The sequence below is a fragment of the Topomyia yanbarensis genome, chromosome 2 (assembly GCF_030247195.1).
Source record: "Topomyia yanbarensis strain Yona2022 chromosome 2, ASM3024719v1, whole genome shotgun sequence".
Taxonomy (NCBI): domain Eukaryota; kingdom Metazoa; phylum Arthropoda; class Insecta; order Diptera; family Culicidae; genus Topomyia; species Topomyia yanbarensis.
This window is the reverse complement of record NC_080671.1, coordinates 413,409,427-413,435,106: the sequence shown is the minus strand read 5'-3', so window position 1 is coordinate 413,435,106 and position 25,680 is coordinate 413,409,427. Positions and strand designations below refer to the sequence as shown.

The window sequence follows — 25,680 nt, the reverse complement described above, 5'->3', positions numbered from 1 at the left end:
TATCAAAAGTCCTCATGATGTTTACAACAACAGGTTATCAATCTACGGATCAGATAATTGTTATTGTAAAATTGAATTAAATCAGTCTGCATCAATAAATTTTCAACTTCAATCCAATATTTTTTTTGGGTGTGGTGGAGGGGGGAGGGGGGTTGTATGGTGTTAAACCCCAAAACCTTCTCTTGGTTACGCCGTTGCTTGTAGTTATTTATTTCGCTTTTCATTTTCCGATATGTTTCAGATCGATCCGATGGTCATAAGTTAGAAAAATTGCAGTCAGAAGGTTCGCACAAATGAACATTTTTGCACTGATAAGTTATCAAGTTCCTTCCAGACAACTTGGAAGTGTTCGGTGATTATTTCTAGCGGTTGTAGATAGAAAAATGAAATACAAAATTCGTTTTATCGTAATAATGTTTGGCTTATTTCAATGGATTATTACTATATTGAACAATAAATAGGCGACAAAATGTAATCCACAAACGACAATCCATAACTTTTAAAGTATTCAAAATAGATATTTAAAGTCTTCAGTAAAGTTATTCGCAAAAGTAAGAGCTACAAATTTGCTGAAGACGTCACTTCGATATAATCACTTTCAAGAAAATTTGTGAAAATATCTCACTCATAGGGGGATTAATCAGCAAAAGCACAATACCAAAAGAAAGGGCATATTATCTTCATTAAATTCTCCGAAGATACTATTTACCTAAAATAAGCCGTTTTGGCGGTAATAATAGATTACATGTTTTTGGTCATATTTCTGGCAATGGGAAATGATAAAAATCTTTCGTCCGCATTTAATGTTAAATATCTCTTTTGATAATAGTCCGATTTCAACAATCTATAGCTTGTTCGAAAGGTATTCGTTAAAGCTGTCTAAAAACATATAAATTGTTAATCTGTATTGTCAATTTCGGCAGATAATTCAAAAAAACTGCAAAAAACGCCATTTTTACGCATTCAAACATTCATATCTTGAAAACTAAACATCATAATCAAAAACAAATTAATAGCGTTCATACTGTTTTTTAGTTCTTTCATTTAAAATTGGTTTGGATAAGATCGGTTCAGCCATTGCTGAGAAACACGAATGAGAATTTGTCCGTTACATACACACACACACACAGACACACACACACACACACAGACATTTTCCCAAATCGTCGAGCTGAGTCGATTGGTATATAAGACTCGGCCCTCCGGGCCTCGGAAAAAATCTTGAAAGTTTGAGCGAATTCTATACATTTCTTTTATAAGAAATGTAAAACATTGGAACCCTGTTTATATGATTCGGACCAACACTGGCGGTAACAGTGAATAGCTGCCTTTCGATTTTGCCTCTGTAGAATGGTGGTACCGCCTGAGTAAGCTTGTACTTCTCTGGAACAGTTAAATTGGTCAACGTGTCAGGCGCAAGCTCGCTAGCTACCAGTCGAGATCGCTTTATAGTTTTCCTTTGCGCGTTTTGTGAGAGTCGCCGTAAAAATAGTTCAAATGTCCCTTGCAATCCTGGCAGGAGACCCACTATCTTCCGCTGACACTCATTTTATCATACTTCGCATCCTAAGCTCTTCGATTAAAATTGGGTCAGGCTCATGGAGATGTCTAATTTGGCCTTGTGTTACAGCAATGTGACCTTCACGGGCGTACTTGGTTATTATTCTTGCTGAGCTGTTTTAGGTGGGATTCGAAGTGTGATTTTTGGCTTACTTTCCCAATAGTGCAGATCATCAACCTGGAGTTTTATATTTTTTAGTATTCGAAATTACATGAGAAATCAAACAATTCATACTTACAAGATTGTTGCTAACATCCATGAACTAACAGAACGTCTCCCCCCGGAAGCTCTTCAATAGTTCGCAAGCACGATTTTCGTCCTCCATCGTCTAGAAATGATCTTCCGTTCGTTAGGCCGATGACATGCTTACGCGATTTGCGATGCGGTAGCGGTAAGCGAAGCGAATGCGTTTGACCTATCTCTTTGGCGTGTGCATGTAGAACGCGTAATACTGTCATAGTAAAAGCGGGGCGAACGCGGCAAAACACTATGGACGCGTCCGCAAACGCTTCGCTTTCCGCTTCAGCTTGTCATCGGCCTTAGTCAGATTGAACAAATAATTCTTACCTCATTGCAAACATTGTTTCGTTATTCCATGGTAACCCTAATTGGTTGCTAATGAAAACGGTTGCATAGACGAAACATACGTTGCGTAATGACATTAGGTGACGTGGTATTTTTCACAAAAAACAATAATTGAAGATTTGGATTCGTTATCGAGCACTCAGTCGAGATAGAAGTCTTTTGTCATCGGTCCGTACACTCTATAGCGACAAATAGTGTTAATCCGCGTTCAAGGTTATTGGCACACTCTACGCCTAGTTGAGGTTTCATTATTTTTCCCTTCTTTTGTGTTTCTGTTTCTGAGGACCGTTAGCCGGTCAGTGAAGTGAAGCAGTGTTCTTTTAGTAAGCCGTCTGGATACCGTTACATACACAAGCTAAGTATTAGTTTTCGTTTCCCCTTCTTGGTTGTCTTAATAACGTGCACTGGGCAATAGGCCCGTGCAAAAATGACTTCCCCTGACGGCGGTTCATCTCAAGGTGAGATGGACGTCGAAATAAAATCGGCTCCCCGGCTCAAGGTATATCCGAGCTCGGCCACCGGGCCATTTGTGATCTTCTTCCGGACCAAAGAAAAAAAGTGTTTGAATCTGTTGCAGATTTCTCGAGTTCTGACGGATCGGTATTCGGCCGTGACAGAAATATCGAAAATTCGCCCTGATAAGCTTCGGGTGGTGGTTAACAGTTCTACTCAGGCAAACGATATTGCTGGCTACGAGCCCTTTACGAAGGAGTACCGGGTTTATATTCCAGCTAGCAGGGTTGAAGTCAGTGGGGTCGTTTCCGATTCGAGTCTGAATTGCGAGGACCTGCTAAAATATGGGACTGGCTGTTTCAAAGACCCCATGCTTAAGCCAGTGAAGATACTGGAATGCAAACGTTTGCATTCAGCATCAGTCGCAGCTGACGGCAAGAAAATATACGTCAACTCAGACTCTTATCGGGTGACCTTCGCCGGCTCTGCCCTGCCCAATTACCTCCTCTTTGACAAGGTTCGTCTACCTGTTCGCCTCTTTGTGCCGCGGGTCATGAACTGTACTAATTGCAAACAATTGGGACACACAGCCTCCCATTGTAGCAATAAAGCCCGCTGTGGGAAATGCGGTGGGAATCATGCGGATGATTCCTGTGGTAGAGATGTCGAAAAGTGTCTCTACTGTGGGGGAAACCCACATGATCTCCCTTCATGTCCCGCGTACAAACAGCGCGAGGAAAATCTTAAGCGTTCCCTTCAGGGACGCTCTAAGCGATCTTTTGCAGAAATGCTTAAGATAGCTACGCCACCTGTCTCTACGAACATCTTTACCAACTTGTCTACTGACGAAGGCGACTGTGATGAACCCCAGGAGGGAACATCTTCTGCTGTGCCTAGAAGTAGTAGAAAAAGGAAGAACATTTCTTCTTCCAAGCTTCGTCGTAAAGGCCAGAAGGTGTCTCTTCATGGTCCCCCTAAAATAACTACTCAAGGAAGTACTGGTGCAAAACCGAAGCAAGTCGCTCCCGGTCTCAGTAACCTGAGCTCAGAAAAGGAGTTCCCAGCACTTCCAGGAACATCAAAAACCCCAAGTGTTCCCATATCTCAGCCAGAGAAAGAAAACAGTGCTGGCTTAATAAATTTCTCTGACATTGTGGACCGTATTCTTACAGCGTTAAACATTTCCGACCCCCTTAAAAGTATCTTGATAAGCTTTCTCCCCGCAGTAAAAACATTTTTGATGCAGTTCACTGCGAAATGGCCCCTTCTTTCAGCGATTGTATCCTTCGATGGCTAATTCATCGAACGAGGTCAAGGATTTAATCACTGTTCTACAGTGGAATTGCAGAAGCATTATCCCGAAAATCGATTCGTTTAAAATCTTACTAAATAATTTGAAATGCGATGCATTTGCCCTATGCGAGACATGGCTCACTTCAGAAATAACCCTACACTTCCACGATTTTAATATTATTCGCTTGGATCGAGAAGACTCTTACGGAGGAGTACTTTTGGGGATCAAAAAGTGCTATTCTTTCAATCGGATCGACCTCCCCTCGACACCAGGCATTGAAGTTGTCGCTTGCCAAACCAGAATTAAAGGCAAAGACCTTTGCATTGCTTCCACCTACATCCCCCCTAGAGCCTCAGTTAGCCACCGACGGCTTTGCGATATTGCGGAACTCCTCCCCGCACCGAGGCTAGTTTTAGGTGACTTCAACTCCCACGGCACGGCATGGGGTTGCCTTCATGACGATAATCGATCTACCCTACTCCATGAGCTTTGCGACAACTTCAATATGACTATTTTGAATACGGGTGAAATGACACGGATTCCTGCCCCTCCAGCGCGTCCGAGCGCCTTAGACCTGTCCCTCTGCTCGACATCGCTGCGGTTAGATTGCATGTGGAAGGTAGTCTCTGATCCCCACGGCAGCGACCATCTGCCAATCGTAATTAATATTGCTAACGGTTCAGGGCCACCGAATACAATCAATGTTTCGTATGACCTCACACGAAATATTGATTGGAAGAGCTACGCGTCCGCGATATCCGAAAAAGTAGAATCGACACAAGAGCTTCCTCCGGAGGAAGAGTACGGGTTCCTGGCTGGCTTGATTCTCGATACCGCGATTCAAGCTCAGACTAAATGCGTACCAGACGCGAATTCACGCGGGCGTCCTCCCAATCCATGGTGGGACAAAGAGTGCTCAGACGTGTACGCGGAGAAGGCCGCTGCGTATAAGACCTTCCGGGACGACGGGCTGCCAGCTAGCTACCGACAGTACGCGATGGCGGAAACGCGCATGAAGAGTTTGATAAAAGCCAAAAAACGTAGCTACTGGCGCCGGTTCGTCGACGGACTAACGAGAGAAACATCGATGAGCACTCTTTGGAGTACGGCCCGACGCTTACGAAACCGAAACAGTACTAATGAGAGCGTGGAATATTCAAACCGTTGGATATTCGATTTTGCCAAGAAGGTTTGTCCGGATTCCGCCCCGGCACAGAAGATCTACCGCGCCGCGTCCCCTCACAATAACGCGAACGAAACACCGTTTTCGATGGTGGAGTTCTCACTTGCTCTCTTATCATGTAACAATAAAGCCCCAGGGCCAGACAGAATCAAATTTAACTTGTTAAAGAATCTGCCAGACTCTGCCAAGAGACGCTTGTTGAATTTATTTAATAAGTTTCTTGAGGGTAATATTGTCCCTCATGACTGGAGGCAAGTGAAGGTCATCGCCATTCAAAAACCAGGAAAACCAGCCTCCGACCACAACTCGTATCGACCGATTGCGATGCTGTCCTGTATCCGAAAGTTGTTCGAGAAAATGATCTTGTTTCGCCTCGATAATTGGGTTGAAGCAAATGGCTTACTGTCAGATACACAATTTGGTTTCCGCAAAGGCAAAGGGACGAACGATTGTCTTGCGTTGCTCTCAACAGAAATTCAAATAGCTTATGCTAGCAAAGAGCAGATGGCATCAGTTTTCCTAGATATAAAGGGGGCTTTTGATTCAGTTTCTATCAAAATTCTTTCTGAGAAGCTGCACCAGCATGGTCTTTCACCGACTCTAAACAACTTTTTGCTAAACTTGCTGTCTGAAAAACATATGCATTTTTCGCATGGTGATTTATCGACATCACGAATTAGCTACATGGGTCTTCCCCAGGGCTCATGTCTAAGCCCCCTTCTCTATAACTTTTACGTGAATGACATTGACGAATGTCTTGTCAATTCCTGCACGCTAAGGCAGCTTGCAGATGACGGTGTGGTCTCTATTACAGGTCCCAAAGCCGTCGATCTGCAAGGACCATTGCAAGATACCTTGGACAATTTGTCTGCTTGGGCCCTCCAGCTAGGTATCGAGTTCTCCACGGAGAAAACTGAGCTAGTCGTATTTTCAAGGAAGCGTGAACCAGCGCAACTACAGCTTCAATTAATGGGTCAAACTATTGCTCAGGTTTCAACTTTCAAATATCTCGGGGTCTGGTTCGACTCTAAAGGAACCTGGGGATGTCACATTAGGTATCTGAAACAGAAGTGCCAGCAAAGGATCAACTTTCTCCGTACAATAACCGGAACATGGTGGGGTGCCCACCCAGGAGACCTGATCAGGCTGTACCAAACAACAATATTGTCGGTGATGGAGTACGGGAGTTTCTGTTTCCGCTCCGCTGCGAACATACATTTCATCAAACTAGAGCGAATCCAATATTGTTGTTTGCGTATTGCTTTGGGTTGCATGCACTCGACCCATACGATGAGTCTCGAAGTGCTGGCGGGCGTCCTTCCGCTGAAAAATCGATTTTGGGAACTCTCATATCGATTGCTCATCCGATGCGATATCTTGAACCCGTTAGTAATTGCAAATTTCGAAAGGCTTGTCGAGCTCAATTCTCAAACCCGATTTATGTCCTTGTACTTCGATTACATGGCACAAAATATCAATCCTTCTTCATACTATCCCAACCGTGTCAATCTCTTTCATGCTTCTGATTCAACTGTATTCTTCGACACATCCATGAAAGACGAGATTCGTGGAATCCCGGATCACATACGTCCGCAAGTGATCCCAAGCATCTTTCATAGTAAATTTCGAGAAGTCGACTGCAACAAGATGTTTTACACCGACGGGTCAAGCCTCGACGGCTCCACTGGCTTCGGTATATTCAATCAAAACCTCACCGCCTCATTCAAACTCAATGATCCTGCTTCAGTTTACGTCGCAGAACTTGCTGCTATTCAGTATACCCTTGGGATCATTGATACTTTGCCCACCGATCATTACTTTATTGTCTCGGATAGCCTCAGCTCAATCGAGGCTCTCCGTTCAATGAAACCTAGAAAGCACATTCCATATTTTCTGGGGAAAATCTGGGAGCGCCTGCATGCTTTGTCTGTAAGATCGTACAAGATTACCTTAGTTTGGGTTCCCTCGCATTGCTCCATTCCAGGTAATGAAGAAGCGGACTCTTTAGCTAAGGCGGGCGCTTTACAAGGTGACATATATGAAAGACCAATTAGCTTCAGCGAATTTTTCAGTATCACTCATCAGAGAACCCTCGAAAGTTGGCAAACTTCATGGAGCAATGGTGAACTGGGAAGGTGGCTACATTCGATAATCCCTAAGGTATCGACGAAACCTTGGTTCAGAGGGATGGATGTGGGTCGGGATTTCATTCGCGTGATGTCTCGGCTCATGTCCAATCACTACACGCTGGACGCACATCTCCGGCGTATTGGGCTCGTGGATAGCGGTATCTGCGCTTGTGGCAACGGTTATCACGAAATCGAACATGTTGTCTGGGCATGCGCCGAGTACTGTTCTGCCAGATCTCAACTATTCGATTCCCTTCGGGCCCGAGGAAGATCACCCAATGTCCCGGTTCGAGATGTACTAGCAAGCCGCGATATTCTCTACATGTCCCTTATATACACGTTCCTCAAAACCATCAATATCCAAATTTAAATGCCCCTATCTTTTCTCTTATTATTCCCAGAAGTGCCGTCTTCCGCCTACCGTACCCCAACGATGGTTTGATACGACTCCAAGACGAGACAAAACATCTGTCGAATGAACCAACAACACGAGATCTACAGTACAACATCACACACGCAGCGCGGTGTGTTCCCGATCCGTATCTGAGCCGTACTACGAAATCGTCTGGAGGAACCCCTGCCGGCTCGAGGAAAACCGCCCGGCGTCCCAATACTTGATACATCCGTTCGAATCTGTAATCCTGGTCGTTGATTCCTGATGCCGGAAACTGAAAGTTTATATCCCCCCCCTGTTCAGCCTTGTCCACCCTCTCTCCCATGTCTCTGATACACAGATGTATGACTTCACCCCTTCTCCCCTTGAATATCTTCCCAAAACTTATGTGCCCCCCTATCTTCTAGTGTTAGTTGATCAATCCGTTCGAATCTGTAATCCTGGCCGTTAATTCCTGATGCCGGAAACTGAAAGTTTATATCTCACCCCCCCCCCCCCCCTTCAGCCTTGTCCGCTCTCCCTCCCATGTCTCTGATACACAGATGTATGACTTCATCCCCTTCTCCCCTTGAATATATTCCCAAAACTTAAGTGCTTAGTTTTAGTTGATCAATATTTAATCTCGTTAAGAAATGCCCAACAGTACCACTACTTTAAAATAGCCCTAATTAATTCCCCTTAATCTTGAACCACTCTTTCTAGTTATTTCTAGTTAATAAGCTTGTAAAATGTTCCGCTTAGTTAATAATTAATTTCTCCTACAATCTCCCTTCTAAAAATCATAAAGTGAATTACTATACAAAGAACACATAAAATGACCCGTCCCCCAAATCTTACGAATATTATATTATACCCTCTTTTATATGTATAAGTTAGCTGTAAAGTTTTTTTTTAGTTTCATTATATAAAACAAAATAATATTGAAATGTGTAACCCCCTAGTGTTAAGAAATTCAAAATGTAAAACAATGAAAAAATGGCACCTTTAAGCTAACGCATACGTGCCTTATCAAATAAACAAATTGAAAAAAAAAAAAAAATAATTGAAGATTTAATTATAGCAATCATTGAGAATAAATTTCAAGCTCTTAAAACACGTTTGTTAATTAATAGTACAGTAATGAAATTGTCTGCTGTTGTCCTACGAAAACTGTGCTGACATTCAATAACAAATCATGGAAAACCAATTAGAAAACATGTCACGTATTTACAGAAACGCTAAAAAATATACATACGGAAAATTATCAGATCGTTGAACTACAGTGAGTTAAAAATTGAGACATTTTTTCGGATAATGGATTCAGGAATAGTAAAAGCTGGATTGCTTTCTTAAAAGCTAAGGGTACCTTTTCTATGAAGCATTCACGGGAGATACATGAATTGGTAATGTTCTCTACAAATGAGGATGTCAAAAAAAACATTTCTCGTACTGCGTGTTGCTGAAAAAATGTATATTTAACCGGTGAGTTACACTTTGTACGACAATTAAATATATGTTCGTATCTACCTGGTATGTTTATTATCGACTAGAAAAAGAAAACATTGTAGTAGGTTCATGTGGATGAGCATTTTTAAAAAGCGTTTGAAAGAACAGCTCATGTTAAAAAGAAGCAAGGTAACAATAATTATATTCGAATTCGAAAATAAATGCTTTTCTTAACACGATTTTTTAGATGAATTTTCACAAATAATACAAGACAAATAAATCGAGTACGATCAATTATTGTGATTTTGCCCCACTAGCATTATGATGCAATTCAACTACACACACGTATTGGTTAAATGGCGTTCGGCCGAATTGTGTTTGGATAAATCGTATTCAGACAAAAGGTATTCGGCCGATCGACATTCGGTCAATTGGAATTCGGCCAATTGGCATTTGGCCAATTGGCATTCGGCCAATTGGCATTCGGCCAATTGGCATTCGGCCAACTGGCATTCGGCCAATTGGCATTCGGCCAATTGGCATTCGGCCAATTGGCATTCGGCCAATTGGCATTCGGCCAATTGGCATTCGGCCAATTGGCATTCGGCCAATTGGCATTCGACCAATTGGCATTCGGCCAATTGGCATTCGGCCAATTGGCATTCGGCCAATTGGCATTCGGCCAATTGGCATTCGGCCAATTGGCATTCGGCCAATTGGCATTCGGCCAATTGGCATTCGGCCAATTGGCATTCGGCCAATTGGCATTCGGCCAATTGGCATTCGGCCAATTGGCATTCGGCCAATTGGCATTCGGCCAATTGGCATTCGGCCAATTGGCATTCGGCCAATTGGCATTCGGCCAATTGGCATTCGGCCAATTGGCATTCGGCCAATTGGCATTCGGCCAATTGGCATTCGGCCAATTGGCATTCGGCCAATTGGCATTCGGCCAATTGGCATTCGGCCAATTGGCATTCGGCCAATTGGCATTCGGCCAATTGGCATTCGGCCAATTGGCATTCGGCCAATTGGCATTCGGCCAATTGGCATTCGGCCAATTGGCATTCGGCCAATTGGCATTCGGCCAATTGGCATTCGGCCAATTGGCATTCGGCCAATTGGCATTCGGCCAATTGGCATTCGGCCAATTGGCATTCGGCCAATTGGCATTCGGCCAATTGGCATTCGGCCAATTGGCATTCGGCCAATTGGCATTCGGCCAATTGGCATTCGGCCAATTGGCATTCGGCCAATTGGCATTCGGCCAATTGGCATTCGGCCAATTAGCATTCGGCCAATTGGCATTCGGCCAATTGGCATTCGGCCAATTGGCATTCGGCCAATTGGCATTCGGCCAATTGGCATTCGGCCAATTGGCATTCGGCCAATTGGCATTCGGCCAATTGGCATTCGGCCAATTGGCATTCGGCCAATTGGCATTCGGCCAATTGGCATTCGGCCAATTGGCATTCGGCCAATTGGCATTCGGCCAATTAGCATTCGGCCAATTGGCATTCGGCCAATTGGCATTCGGCCAATTGGCATTCGGCCAATTGGCATTCGGCCAATTGGCATTCGGCCAATTGGCATTCGGCCAATTGGCATTCGGTGAATCGGTTCCGAAACCAAAAAGTGTGAAGTGATCTTTTTCTTCATTGGTGTTAAGGTTGGACAGAGAATGGGCAAAAATCGAAAACGAAAAAAGCAGTTTTTTCTACACCGTGTGTTAGATTTTCATAAAAATCAATCAGCTTATGTAGAATGTTGTTACTGTACTGCTGATTGATTTTTATGAAGTTCTAACACACGGTATGGGAAAAACTGTTTTTTCGTTTTCGATTTTAGCGCTTTCTCTGTTCAACCTTAAAGGAATTGCCTTTTTAGGCATTGTGGTCGGTATGTGTTGTGGATAGTATTTTGCTGTTCACCATCATCATTCTGGTAGCTGCTGATTGCCGTCATTGTCAAGTTTGGCGGAACAATCCCGCTGTCATGAAATATGGAACAATCAGGATTTTAAGTTGCGAAAACCGCACCATAAACAAAAATTATGTGTTTTGTAATTATGTTCAATCTCTCTTCAGTAACGCCCGCCTAAGACTTTTATTAGTGGAAATATTTGTTTTTGATTTGTAAACATCAGTCACGGATTCCGCTACGATATTACACTAAAAGTTGACTCACTCGTAGATTTAGAAACATTATATCACAAAATCCAATATTTTGAATATTTCCTCGTGAACTATTTATCGAAACTCGGAATTTTATTCATAAATCCATTAAATCCTCGTGAACTAATTCATGATTCCTAGTATTTAAATTACGATTCATTATCCTTGCTCGTGGAATAGTTCGCAAAATCACCAAATATTATTCACGTATTCCTGATCTGGTTCATGATTCCTAGTATAATAGTCACAACTGATCGTGAGTGTCCGTGAAATTCACAAAATCTTAAGACAACATTCATGTATTCGTGAAGTGCTTTATAATTCCTGCTAAAGAAATCACGATTCACGTGAACTTTTTCACAAAAATTGGAGTTTTTTCATAGAATAATTTTTATTACATTCACTATTTCATGAATTCGGGAGGGATTCCAAATTTCGTTTTTAAAATGCACATTGTACAATACCTTATACGTAAAAACCTCATTCAATGAAAAAAACAGTAGTGGTTACATTTAATTTGAAAAGGTTTTGAGTTTGAAACTAATATAAAATACAAATTAATTCAAAATTCAAAAACAAGTTAAATATTTTTGGGAGAGGTTCGGACTCCCGGGACACTCCCCCTGGATCCGCCACTAGTACGAGTAGTATATATATAAGAACACTATTTGGACCTCGAACATTTCGGTATTACGATTTTCATTGGATTCATTTGATGGGGTTTGGTATGATGTTTTGACATAAAACGAATGGTGTCCGGTCATTTGGCCGAATGCTGGATGGCCGATCGTCGTTTGGCCGAATGCGACGAATGGCCGATTGGCCGAATGCCAATTGGCCGAATGCCAATTGGCCGAATGCCAATTGGCCGAATGCCAATTGGCCGAATGCCAATTGGCCGAATGCCAATTGGCCGAATGCCAATTGGCCGAATGCCAATTGGCCGAATGCCAATTGGCCGAATGCCAATTGGCCGAATGCCAATTGGCCGAATGCCAATTGGCCGAATGCCAATTGGCCGAATGCCAATTGGCCGAATGCCAATTGGCCGAATGCCAATTGGCCGAATGCCAATTGGCCGAATGCCAATTGGCCGAATGCCAATTGGCCGAATGCCAATTGGCCGAATGCCAATTGGCCGAATGCCAATTGGCCGAATGCCAATTGGACGAATGCCAATTGGCCGAATGCCAATTGACCGAATGCCAATTGACCGAATGCCAATTGACCGAATGCCAATTGGCCGAATGCCAATTGGCCGAATGCCAATTGGCCGAATGCCAATTGGCCGAATGCCAATTGGCCGAATGCCAATTGGCCGAATGCCAATTGGCCGAATGCCAATTGGCCGAATGCCAATTGGCCGAATGCCAATTGGCCGAGTGCCAATTGGCCGAGTGCCAATTGGCCGAATGCCAATTGGCCGAGTGCCAATTGGCCGAGTGCCAATTGGCCGAATGCCAATTGACCGAATGCCAATTGGCCGAATGCCAATTGACCGAATGCCAATTGACCGAATGCCAATTGGCCGAATGCCAATTGGCCGAATGCCAATTGGCCGAATGCCAATTGGCCGAAAGCCAATTGGCCGAATGCCAATTGGCCGAATGCCAATTGGCCGAATGCCAATTGGCCGAATGCCAATTGGCCGAATGCCAATTGGCCGAATGCCAATTGGCCGAATGCCAATTGGCCGAATGCCAATTGGCCGAATGCCAATTGGCCGAATGCCAATTGGCCGAATGCCAATTGGCCGAATGCCAATTGGCCGAATGCCAATTGGCCGAATGCCAATTGGCCGAATGCCAATTGGCCGAATACCAATTGGCCGAATGAATGTTTATTCTTACGATATGCAATCGAGAATGATTCGATCTTGCCAATCCTAACTGCCCTTACTCCTAGCATCAACGATCACATAAAAGCGCGATCGGTAACTGATCGATCGAAAAAGAGATGTTTATTTTTGGTATTGTCTTGTGAGTAGTCGCATATCGTAAGGTTCGATATTAATATATTTCAGAGAGTTCGGGTTTTAATTCGTGCGATTAAACGAGATTCCCAATAACAATTACTATTCTACATATTTCATGCGGTGAATAGGGCAGACCGGGGCTAGTTGGTGGTGTTTTCAGTTTCCAATTTTTATCGTTTTTATGTTGGTAGTTCTTGCAAAATAGAACACGCGGCATGAAAGAACAGACTGTTGGCAACATCTCTGATTTTTTAAAAGTGTTTGATGCATTGTCTCCATTTTTAGAGACAAAAATATGTGACGCGGAATACTCGCCAACTTACCCCGGCCCCGGGGTAAGTTGGCGGTATGTGAGTATACGCCAAAAACTAAGCTTGATTGCTTAGTTTTTGGCGTATACGCACATACCGCCAACTGGAGATTCAGTTTCTTAAAGGGTCTTTTTGGAACGTGCTGAATGTCTTTTCGAGAAAACTGTATATTAACCGACATTTGCTATTATATTTCAGTTTCAATCAGTGGTGAAAATTTTCATTTTCAAATGCCAACTTTCAGCTCAATCAAACCCAACCGTGATTCAAATTCAAAGCCTCCCTTAATCATTCACTTTCAAGTTGGCGGGATTTTCATAACCAAACCGTACGCCTTCATTTCAAATTGATGCTTTTTCATTCACCAACCAAAGTTGTCATCTGCTCTGTAGAAGCCAGTTTAGGTTAAATGTTGACATATTTTACGTTTTCAAGCATACATGAACAGTAAGAAGTATGTTCAGAGTAGTTTTGCTTGAAAAATCTAGTCAATATCCCAGTACAGAGATATTCACTGGGTAAATGAAATCGAAAATGAAAGGAAAATGATTGAGCAGCTCGACTGTTTGAATGAATGATGTAAACGAATAACTGCGAATTGAACATAGTAGGGCATGATTTGAGATTTGTTCTTCCATCAAGTTCAAAACAACCTGGTGAAAATTTGCAGCTCTGGTTTCAATACCCTGGCATTTTGCTTTGGCGCGTACTCCCTATTCAAAAGCAAATTTTCGAAATTCTCAATTCAATTGGCCGGAATAAATGTCTCCTACATTGGCGAGATACACAAGAAAAAGATTTTTTTACTTTGGAGTGAATTCCAGAAATAAATTTTTTTGATGACTTTTTCTGCACTGTAAATAGTACCGCCAACTTTCCCCGCGTGCAGCACCGCCAACTTACCCCAACCGCATATTTTATTAAAAACTATTTAAAAAATAACCTTTGTATGTGGATAGATGTAATATCTATAAGCATACTGAAAGCTCTTTTCACGCGCTATCGAAAAATATAATCATTCGGGAAATAGATTGAAAATCACCCTAAATAACGCAAAGTATTTAAAATTTAGAAAATTTCCTTGGTATACTCGAAAACACAATATCACCCACAACTTCCAGCAAATAAATCGTTCTGCAACAAAAACACATTGGGTAACGGGTTTCACATAAACACAAGAAGAAGCACAACACAAAGAACAAGGCATTCTGCCAACTTACCCCAACCGCAAACTAGTCCCGGGCTCCCCTACTATCGCCGTCAACAGAGATACTGGTCCTTGTAGGCTTTGTTTTGTTTGGCAATGTTGTCTAACTATTTGATAAAACGTGATCTAAAAATGCAATTGTTTCAAATTGTTTTCCTTGCTCATGAAGTGTAACCGACACCATTTGGTAATAAGCTTCGTTTCGTTTGACGGTGTGTATATTTGCGCATATAGGTTTGTCTGGCCTGGCGGTTCAGAGGGTAAGATGTTCGCCTCATAATCCATTCGTAGTTTGTTCGAACCCCAGCCAAGAAAGATTCATAGTGGTCAGTAATTATAACGTCGTAATTATACGGTAGTAATATTAACCCTACAATTCTTTTATACATTATGAAGCGGCTGCGAATTAGAAGGTCAAGTTCATCTATGGAATGTAATACAAAAGCTTCGCTTTGCTTTCACAGGTTCGTCTTCCTGTTCCTTTGATGTTGATGCCTTGAGCGCAACTAGGGCTGGTGTATCTGATTCTTTTATAGCTTTTAAGCCGCGTTTTACGTAAAATTTTTCGCGCTACCTGCAGATTCCTTCGTTGTTTGTTTTGTTTCCTGCTTTCGAGAAGCTGGATTACCATCGCTTGTTTTTGAGAGGGAGTGGTGATGAAACGTGTAATGCTGTCCAAAACATGCTTCGCATGAGCTTCCATTTTACAGTCTCGGAAGTAGCGTCCTTGACACAAAGAGTTAAAGCGTATGAGTTTTACGAGCACCAATTCGTGATAATGCAGCAAAAGTCCATTTAAGTTTTACCTTTTGGGCACAAATGGTGTTAGCCCCGTGCTGCTGAGCCAGGTTCGACGAAAAGTACCGCCTAACCTAGCAGACGAACAGATATCTTTCGAACACTGATATATCATAATCTATGATATGATCACAACAATTCATTTAATGTGTGCTTTTGAGGTTTGTGTATCTGACCACTATGATTGTTATTAAATATTCAATAATAGTCATTAAGAAAACATCCGCACGAATAACTCGAAGAACGACATTAATGCATTTATTAATGAATTGATAAATAGTTAGTGTCTTTCTGGATTAAAAAAAATTCCACGCCTTTTTTATCTAATTTATTAAAACAGATTTCTATTTTGAGTATTTTTTATACTATGCCAGTGTACATCTAATATGCATATAGTCGCACATAAAGATATATTTAGATGAAATTCTCCGGATTCTCTCCATCTGAAACACAGGCGGAACCCCTTCATCTATTAACTTTAGTTGAGTGCTGCTTCGTCCTCCTTCTTCCTTAATGGACATATAATAGAATTGGGTGTGCTATCATGCTGAGCTAATTACATACTGCTACGGAATCGATATCCCTTTGATGACGAAACATTTCTAAATCGATTGGATCTTGTATCAATTCAAGTACAGAAAAAGGCAAGGGTTCAAACATCTCAATCGATTATATATTAGTAAAAAATCGGTACATGAACGGAGCTCATACAAGGCATCCCAATTCAATATTAATTCTTCATAAGGGCTTAAGAGAGTTTTGTAGGGGGCGGACATAGCGTAGATAAAAAATCGATTACCTTGTACGCAGCTCATCTGGGTTCGATTCCCAACCCCGCATATAAAAAATATTTATAAAGAGATTTTTCAAGCCCGAAAACAGGTAAATGACTATAAGGTTATACCTCTATAATTAAAAAAAAGTTTTTTAAACACAGCTATTTCTCTCATTATTCCACTACAAAGTGTAATTTCATGAATTGTACACATTAGTACGGGGGCGAACATAGCGTAGTTGATAAGTCGATTGCCTTGTAAGCAGCTCACACGGGATATATTTTCAGCCCCGCACAAAGGTTTTCAATTTTTTTTTCTAAACCGAAAAATAGGCGGTATGGTTAAAGCATCAATAATTGAAAAAAAAACACATTTAAAATACGCTTCGTAGGATTAATCGCAAAAGTTCTCTGCATTGAAAATATAGAAAATTAAGAGAAATCGACAAAATAAAGATTTGTTTACAAAAAGTATTAGCGCTTTTGAAAGGTTAATATGAAATTATAATATCTAAAATTCCGAACAGAAGAATTTTTACGGAGGCGCCCCGTACATTATCACCCGCTAAACTCGTCAACGCCATGGAGACGCATGGTTGCCTACAAAGCTTTCCTCTAAATTACAATCTTTCCCGTACGTAATCCCGAAGAACGTGCTTCCCAAATCACCACGACAAACAGTGGGATCGCTGCCATTACTCGTCCTTCCGGTTACTGCCACATTCTACTACCGCATTCCACATTCCGAACATATAATTGAACCCCGAGGGAAAAATTCCTTAACTGAGCTGAATATACATATTTTCATTCTTTCTTTCTTTCTACCTACTTTCAGACATTCGTGTATGTGCAGCTGTCGCTCCGGTGTGGGTTGTACGCGCGCCACCGTGCCCACAATTTATGGCGAAGTAAAACCGGAGCATTAGCTTGAATTCAATTCCCCTCAGATAATCGCAATTCACAGTAACCAACGGTGCGAGATGTGAAGCGAAACGGAAGAATTATGCGACCGAATCGGTGAGTATAAGGTATATGTAAATTATTAATCTTGTTAAAATCCTGTGAAAAAATGTGTTTAGCTGGTTGGCTTAGGGAGGGGGTTTGTTTGTTTTTTATCAGTTAGCGTCGAAACGAAGGCAAATTTTTTTAATGGTTTGTTGTTTTACAAAACGATGCGTTGTTCGAATTCGTCTGTCGGATGAGTGATATTTATTTACTAGCATTAAGATATTGCGAACCAACTCACCGTCATTCCACTTCCGAATTTTTAACTCGCAGCAAACCAAATGACAAATGTTCCTGCCACCTAGCTTTACACTAGCCGCGAAACCCCAGTCGGCTACGCAAATGGAACTTGGCCCGGCGATAACCTCGGATGCCATAATGCTACCAAAAGTACACACACCGACACATAATGAAAGTCTGCCGCCGACGAATTAATTTGCTCTCTTGAGAGATGTTGGCAGTAGTGTAGTGTCTGCCTGCACACAGTGGCGGCAGCCGCAGTAGTAGCTCTAATTTGTTACTTCCTGTCGTGGAGCAAAAACGCCTCCTCCCCCCCAAAAAAAAAGAAAAATACTGCTACGGAAAAGAAACTGGTACCAACTACAGCAGACATAACCGGATATTTCGGCTGTGGGCCACAGACGTAAGCATATGTTTTCTCTTCCGTTCGGGGAGTTCCCCGCCCGGTTCTTCTCAATCCGTGCGGATATTATCATTTTAGCTGAGGGGGTGGATAACTGAAAGTAAGATAATCGGAAGGTTGTCTGAACGAGAGGAAAAAAATAACCGTTTGGTCGGAGTGGATGGGGCGATTCACGCATCAGCTTGTGCGGGTGGGTTTGTTTGCTCAGTTGTAAATAAGGGAGAGTGGGGATGCTTGGAATGTTGATGCACAGTCAGACCTCTAAATGAGGGGTAGACAGACTGTACTAGGGATGGAAGATAATCTTTTATTTACGGATAAGAGCACTTGTGCTACTCCCAGTGGAGACTCATTCAAATTTATTTACATTTGTTTGCTTGAAAGGCGCAATTGTTTTGCGTAAGCCCCTGTCGGTGGTGTTTGAACAGATTTGTAAAAAGGAACTTTTTGATGAAGCAGATGATTACGGGATATTCAGAGTGGGGTCCTTGAGTTGGGAAAACAGTTCACCCTGGGATAATGATATTCATAAGTTTTTGTTGTCGAGTGCGGACCGTGCGATTGTGTTATTGATTTTAATTTCCAAAGGAATATGGTCTGGATTACTTTAATTCAGAAACGAAATTGGTCAAAAAAGCTATAAATTGTGAATGTCCATTTGGATGTATTCGAAGTCACAATTCTCGAAAATCTGGACCGCTAAAACCATAATAAATCATTAGTAGGCACTAAGGAACCAGTGTATTCAATCCATCTGAGGAGCAAAAACAATATTGAATCGCAACCCAGTACCGGTCGGGAATTCGAATCGTCCAAGTTATGCAGTTTTTTTTACCTTGCGAGTGGCCGCTTTTCGCTCCCAAAGCATTAGTAAAAGTGCAAAAGGAATGATCCCGCCACAGTAGATTTTCATGTCGGTAGTTTTTTAAATTTAAATGTAGGGATTAGGTTGACGTTTTTCAGAGTGATTGCATAACCTTTCTATATGAGAAAGGCAAAAAAGTGCCAAAATCCAAAAAAGTGAATCGTCGTCAAATTTTTTTTCGAGTTTGCATCAAATCTCGACGTTTCATGCTCCTTGAAGACATTTAGCATCAAAAATAAAAATTCTATTTTTAATTTTTCCTATAGTTTATATGAGAAATTTCTGTGTGGTCGCACTCTGAAACTCGTAATTCCGGAACCAAAATTCCGATCGATCCAAAATTCAATAGCAACCGATGGGAAGGTTGCACCTTTCATTTGAGACTAAATTTGGGCAAATCGGTCCAGCCATCTTTGAGAAAAATGAGTGACATTATTTGACACATACGCACATACATTCACACACACACACACATACAGACTTTTTCCGATCTCGACGAACTGAGTCGAATGGGATATGACACTCGACCCTCCGGGCCGGGATTAGGTTGACGTTTTTCAGAGTGATTGGATAACCTTTCTATATGAGAAAGGCAAAAAATAGATTTCCGTGTTTTTGCATATTTTGCATCTTTAAGATAAGCAAAATATGCTTAGGAAAAGATATACTCTGAGCCTGATTCCTGGAATTTTAGTACTTGGCTGTGAATGGCAAGGAAAGCGATTTTACAACTCTATTGCGATCATAACCAGATATAATTGTTTTTATGCATCTAAGCGTCTGTATGGTTTGTCGGTGAGGATTCTGTATCTGTCTATTGAAATTCTGGGAGTTTCTGGTTTGCACTTCTACTGTTTATTGTGGCGGATTATATCAGACTGGTAGACGGAACGAGCACGGAGGACGGTTTGCGACCGAACTTCGACTGTATTGCAACGCGTATAAACGGACTAATGGAAACGTAATAACTAACGAACTAAACTGTATTCAGCCGTGTGGTATCCGATGGTGGCTGGAATCTCTCGCAGTATCCGTAAAATTTATGCACCAATCCAAGGTGTGACGCGACCCGTGCCGAGAAATGAATGGCGGGGCATCAACACTTCGAACCGTAACCCTACGTAAAACTAGTGTTGCGGGTTCCCTGCTGCGGGTAGAGCAGAACTACCAAAAGCGAATCCAAACGCAAACATTAAGGACAAAATACACCAATTCAAATCAAAAGAACGTGTGTGTCTTAAATCTTAAAATTTTAGCCGAATTTACTATGATATCCACAGTTTATATCGCCCCCCTTCGCATGACATTGGAAACTTTCTAAACAAACTTGAAAATGTCTTGTCCACAACTTCAAATACACATCCATGTTTTATTGTAGGAGATGTTAACATACCAGTAAATCTCCCGAACAATAATGTTGTTACTAGATATTTAACTCTCCTTAAGTCATATGGATTCGCGTGTACGAACACATTTACGACGCGCCCAGCCAGTTCTAACATTTTAGATCATGTTGCTTGTAGACTTGAGGATGTTCCACGTTTGCGGAATGACACTGTTTTTACGACAGGTCACTAACTGTCGTAAAAACAGTGTCATTCCGCATCTTCAAATATTTTCTTCCTACAAACTAGCAGTAGAAAAAGAACCTGTAAAATTGACAAAAACCATTGTCAACCATGAAAAGCTTAATAACGATTTCACAAATTTTATAAATGGCTTTCAGGTAACTGATGATGTGGACGCGTGTTTTGATAGTATTATTTCTATGTACAATTCTCTACTAACACAGTGCTCGAAGACAGTCTCCAAAACTATTAAGTGTAAAGGTGCCTACTGCCCATGGATGAATTTTGACCTGTGGACAATGATTAAAATTAAGAGTAATTATCTAAGAAGGGTAAAAAACAATCCTAATGACGAACACCTCAAAGCTCTACTGCGTCATGTCACAAAAAAAGTTGATGTTTTGAAGAAACGCTGTAAAAAAACGTATTTTGAAAATATTCTCACTAACACACCTCATTCGAAGCTCTGGAAAAACATAAACAATATTATCGGTCGCTCTAAAGTTGAGAACTCCATCAGCTTGATATGCAATGGTGTTAGAATAGACGAACCTAGCGCGGTATGCGAAGTCATGAACGATTACTTCTCCACCGTAGGAAAAAAACTGGCTGATAGTATACCCTCCACTCCTAGAGCCGATCCGCTTGCCCATATGCTACGCATACGTGAAACGATCTACATGCGTCCTGCAACCGTCAATGAAGTAATTTTATTAATCAACGGTCTCAAGAAAATCCATAGCTGTGGTCCCGATAATGTTCCCCCCAGTATTCTGAAAACTAATTGTACCGCGTTTGCCAACATCCTCACCCAAATTTTCAATATAATACTTGAAACCGGCTGTTATCCAAACTGTTTAAAATTAGCTAAAGTAATCCCCATTTTCAAATCTGGAGACCCTTGCGACTCGTGCAACTATCGTCCGATATCAACAGTCTCAGTTTTCAACAAAGTTCTTGAAAAACTGTTGATCTCTCGATTACTAGAATTTTTAAACAAACACAAGATAATATATAACTTCCAGTACAGCTTTAGACAGGGTTGTAGTACTTTGATTGCATTAACTGAATTAATCGATTCTATTGCAAAAGAAATTGACGAAAAAAAGTTGTTGGCGCCCTTTTCCTGGATTTAAAAAAAGCGTTTGATACACTAGATCACTCTATTTTGTTAGGAAAGTTAGAATGTTATGGTATAAGGGGTTTAGCCAATGATCTAATTCGCAGCTATTTGACGAATAGGATTCAATGCGTGTCTATTGGAAATGTATCTAGCTCGTATAGAAGCATCGAAATAGGAGTTCCACAGGGCAGCAATATTGGTCCATTGCTATTCTTGCTTTACATAAACGATTTAGGAAGGCTTAAATTAAAAGGTACACCTCGTCTTTTTGCAGATGATACCGCCTTGTTTTATCCAAACACCAGCTGTAGTGGTATTGTGCGAGATATGGAAGATGATTTAAAATTGCTTATAAAATATTTCAACGCTAACCTTCTCTCCTTAAATTTATCCAAAACCAAATATATGATTTTCCATTCATTTAGAAGATCTATAGCCCATCACCCTGACCCGTGTACTGAAAACTACATGATCGAGGAGACGAAAGTCTTCAAATACCTGGGTCTTTGTCTTGATTCCACACTTTCTTGGAACGACCATATAAAATCACTTGAAAAAAAAGATCGCTTCATTATGTGGGGCTATGCGCCGGGTTTGTTCTTTTATCCCACAGCACGTACCATTGAAGTTCTACTATGCGCATATCCATTCCCTTTTCAATTACCTTGTATCACTGTGGGGGCATGCCAGCATATCCAATTTAAAAAAGCTTCAAACACTTCAGAATAGATGCCTTAAAATTATATTCAAGAAGCCAATCATGTATCCAACTATCCTGCTTTATACTAATAATTCTCATAACATATTGCCCTTGCTTGGATTGACTGAATTACAAACAATATTGTATGTTTTTAATGCACATAATAACATACGGTTTACTACAGGCATTCGTATGTATACCACTAGGCAAGCCAATAATTTACAACGCACCAGGGCTTTCAGCAACCTTGGTCAGAAACGCATTTCCTTTGCCGGGCCAACGATTTTCAATCAGCTTCCTACTGAGTTAAGACAGATAACAAATCGCATCCATTTTGAAACAAGCTTAAAACGTTATTTGAAAAATAAAATTAGTGTGTTTTTAATATGAACTTAACATGAACTGCATAAACTTGATGTTCCCCCAAAAAGCTTTCTTTCTTTTCCTTTTCCATATTCTTGGAATGTTAATATTAAATTTAAATTTAGTTTAAATAGTTTAGTTTAAAATCCGAATCTATTTAATATTAATACTACAGCGGGCCCCTTAAAAGGAATTATCGTTCCACTGGGTGCTCTTTGTAGCTATTATTTGTACATTATACTGTAATGTTTGTGCCGGTTACTTTCACGTGTTAATTTTGTCTATTTTTTCGTTCTCAGCGTCTTCGCGAATACCTTTTTTTCATTTTTGTGCTGACCTTTTTTTGTACGCTGAGAACTGATGTGTCCACTACCAGGGGGCTCTCTTTGCGAGCCTTTTGGTGTGGGGGTGAGAGGCGGGCAATTAAAAAAAAAAAAAAAAAACAATAAACATGTATTATTCCCATATTAACTCTTCCTCTTCTTATTCCATTATCTTTGCTTCCTCCTTTCTACTATGCCTCCACCATAGCTTCTCTCTTTTTACTTCCTCTCCTCTACTATGCTTCCACCCTAACCTCTTCTCATACCTTTACTCTTCTTCCTACTGTATTCTTCTTACATTTTACTACTCACTATTCCGCCATTTTCCATTATCGCCCACGCTCCTAAACGTCGTTCGCGTTACTGCTCGTCGTTTGCGTTCCTACACGACGTTCATGCCGACTGGCGGCCGTTTAAAGTCATCACTCTCATCCGATCGGTTCTTGCTCGAATCTTGCTTCTGTAATCCTGACAGGCTGGTAGAAGTTTATTCTAGAGGAATTTTTATTTGCGTGGAGGGGTACTTGATGAGGGAAGGGCTGTTTAGGGAAGGGTGGTGAGTGATGTGGGGGGGGGTGCCCCTCACCGTATCCCCCTAACTACGACCCTGTTGAAATACAGAAAACCTATGCAAGTGAAAAAAAATTAGGATTAGGTTGACGATTCTCAGAGTGATTGCATAACCTTTCTATAGGAGAAAGGCAAAAATGTGAATTTGCTATGAACCCGTAACTGCGAAACCGGAACTCGGAATTTAATGAAATTCAATAGCAGCCTATGGGAATGTTGTACCTTTCATTTGAGACTAAGTTTGATGAAATCGGTTCAGCCATCTCCGAGTAACCGATGTGCTTATTTTTAGTCACATACATACATACATACACACATACAGGGGGCAGCAGGGACAGGAGGATAGAAGCTCGGGGGCTTAACGAACCCCCCCCCCCCACCGGACCTACTGCGAGTTGGGGAGTCTTGCTAGGATATGGTGGGGCAAAAAAAAAAGAAAAAGCCATATAAATCCGAATGCAATCCGAAATTTATCTACGGACCGACAGCCACGCCATTCCACTACCCTAGTAAGGATGGGTGACACTTCCCCGAAACGACGAGTGGGCTAATGGTACTGGCTGCCCCCCGCCCCAGTAAAACTTTGGTAGGTCTTCATGTACGTTCGAAACAAGCCACCTTAGCTGGTGCAAGTAGGCTCAGTTGAAGGCTCCTGACTAGCGCCGATCCGGCTCTGAACGCGGTACCCCATGAAGGACCGCGTCAACCCTTGCACGCGACCTCACTGCTCGCAAAGGTAACCATGGGATGATTTGAGGCGACTACTTATTACGGGCGTAGCTAGCGACTTAGAGTTGGGACCCAAAAAGCATGCAAGAAGACAAATTCAACAAAAACAAGAAAAATTCTAACGGAGCAACTATGGCAAACCCGATCGCCAAAGGTGGGCTAGCGAGGTCACCGACCCAGCATAACGAACAAGTGCAACAGCAAGTGCAACCGCAACAGCAACAGCATACAGAGCACGAGCGGCAACAAACCAACTGGACGCCAAGGAAAGTTAGCATTTCAGGTGCGCACACCGAAACCAAGCATTACCCAAGAAGACCAGCAGTCTGGGTTACCTAAAGTGACGAAATTGAGGCAAAAAATTGAAGAACTCTACGAATTCGTGAAAAGCAAAGGTAAAGTGCACGGACAGATGAAGGATCTAGTGATTACCATCAAATCCGCCGTATCAGCAGCCGAAAGCGAATAGATGGCGATACTAGAGCGAGCTGAAAACGCCGAAAAGGCGCTGAAGTCCACAGCGATAGAAGAAGCCTATGGGACACCGAAGGGTGACTGGTATTCTCGTGCTGTGAAAAGAATAAGGGAAACGCCAAGAGAGGAAGAGGAACCGAAGAAGCCAGGAAGGTCGGTGAAGGACAGCGAGAAAGCCGACAATCTCACAGAAAGAAAAGGAGGAAAAGAAAAAAAGAAGAAAGAAGACCTTCGGCCACGCGAGCAGAAGCAGACGGGAGACGCTCTAGTCGTCAAAGTAAACAAAGGCGTGACGTACGCTGCGATCCTCAAAAGGGTGAGAGAGGATCCCAAGTTGAAGGAGCTGGGGGAGAACGTTATAAGAACCAGGCGTACTCAGAAAGGCGAAATGCTGTTCGAGCTGAAGAAAGATCCATTGATCAAGAGCTCGGCCTACCGGGAACTCGTGGCAGAAGCGGTGCGGTGGGAGGAGAAGCGAATGTGAGAGCATTAGTTCAGGAAGCATTGGTCGAGTGCAGGAATCTGGACGAGATCACAACGGAAGACGAAGTGAGAAGCGCGCTAATAGAGCAAGGAATCCTGGAGAGGGAGCAGATATCAATAAGATTGAGGAAGGCGTACAGTGGCACACAGACAGCAGTGATACGCTTATCGCCATCCGCAGCCAATATGCTTATGTCGACCGGTAAGATCAAAATCGGGGGGTCGGTGCGCTCGTTGCGATTGATCCCTAGAGTCACTAAACAAATGGAGAGGTGTTTCAGGTGCCTGGGTTTCGGCCATCAGGCAAGAAACTGTAGAGGCCCGGACAGATCTGATCTGTGCAGAAAATGTGGGGAGAAGCGACACATTGCTAGAGACTGCACAAACCAACCGATGTGCTTTCTCTGCACAAATGAGGGCGGAAAAGACAACATGACTGGAGGCTTCTTATGTCCAGAGTACAAAAAGTCGAAGGCAGGCCAATAATGATGGAGATTACCCAGCTTAATCTCAACCATTGCGACATTGCACAGCAACTGTTGTGGCAGTCAACAACAAAAATGAAGTGCG

General features: G+C 42.1%; 1 protein-coding gene across 2 annotated transcripts in view; it reads left to right on the top strand.

Annotated features, from left to right (window-relative positions):
• The window catches only part of LOC131685092 (dipeptidase 1), a 789,457-nt gene that overhangs the window by 528,165 nt on the left and 235,612 nt on the right, over positions 1–25,680 (top strand). For both annotated transcript variants that reach the window (XM_058968531.1, XM_058968530.1), the window contains one exon: positions 17,100–17,281. The gene's annotated coding sequence lies outside the window, so the exon portion shown is untranslated. The remainder of the gene's footprint in view (positions 1–17,099; positions 17,282–25,680) is intronic.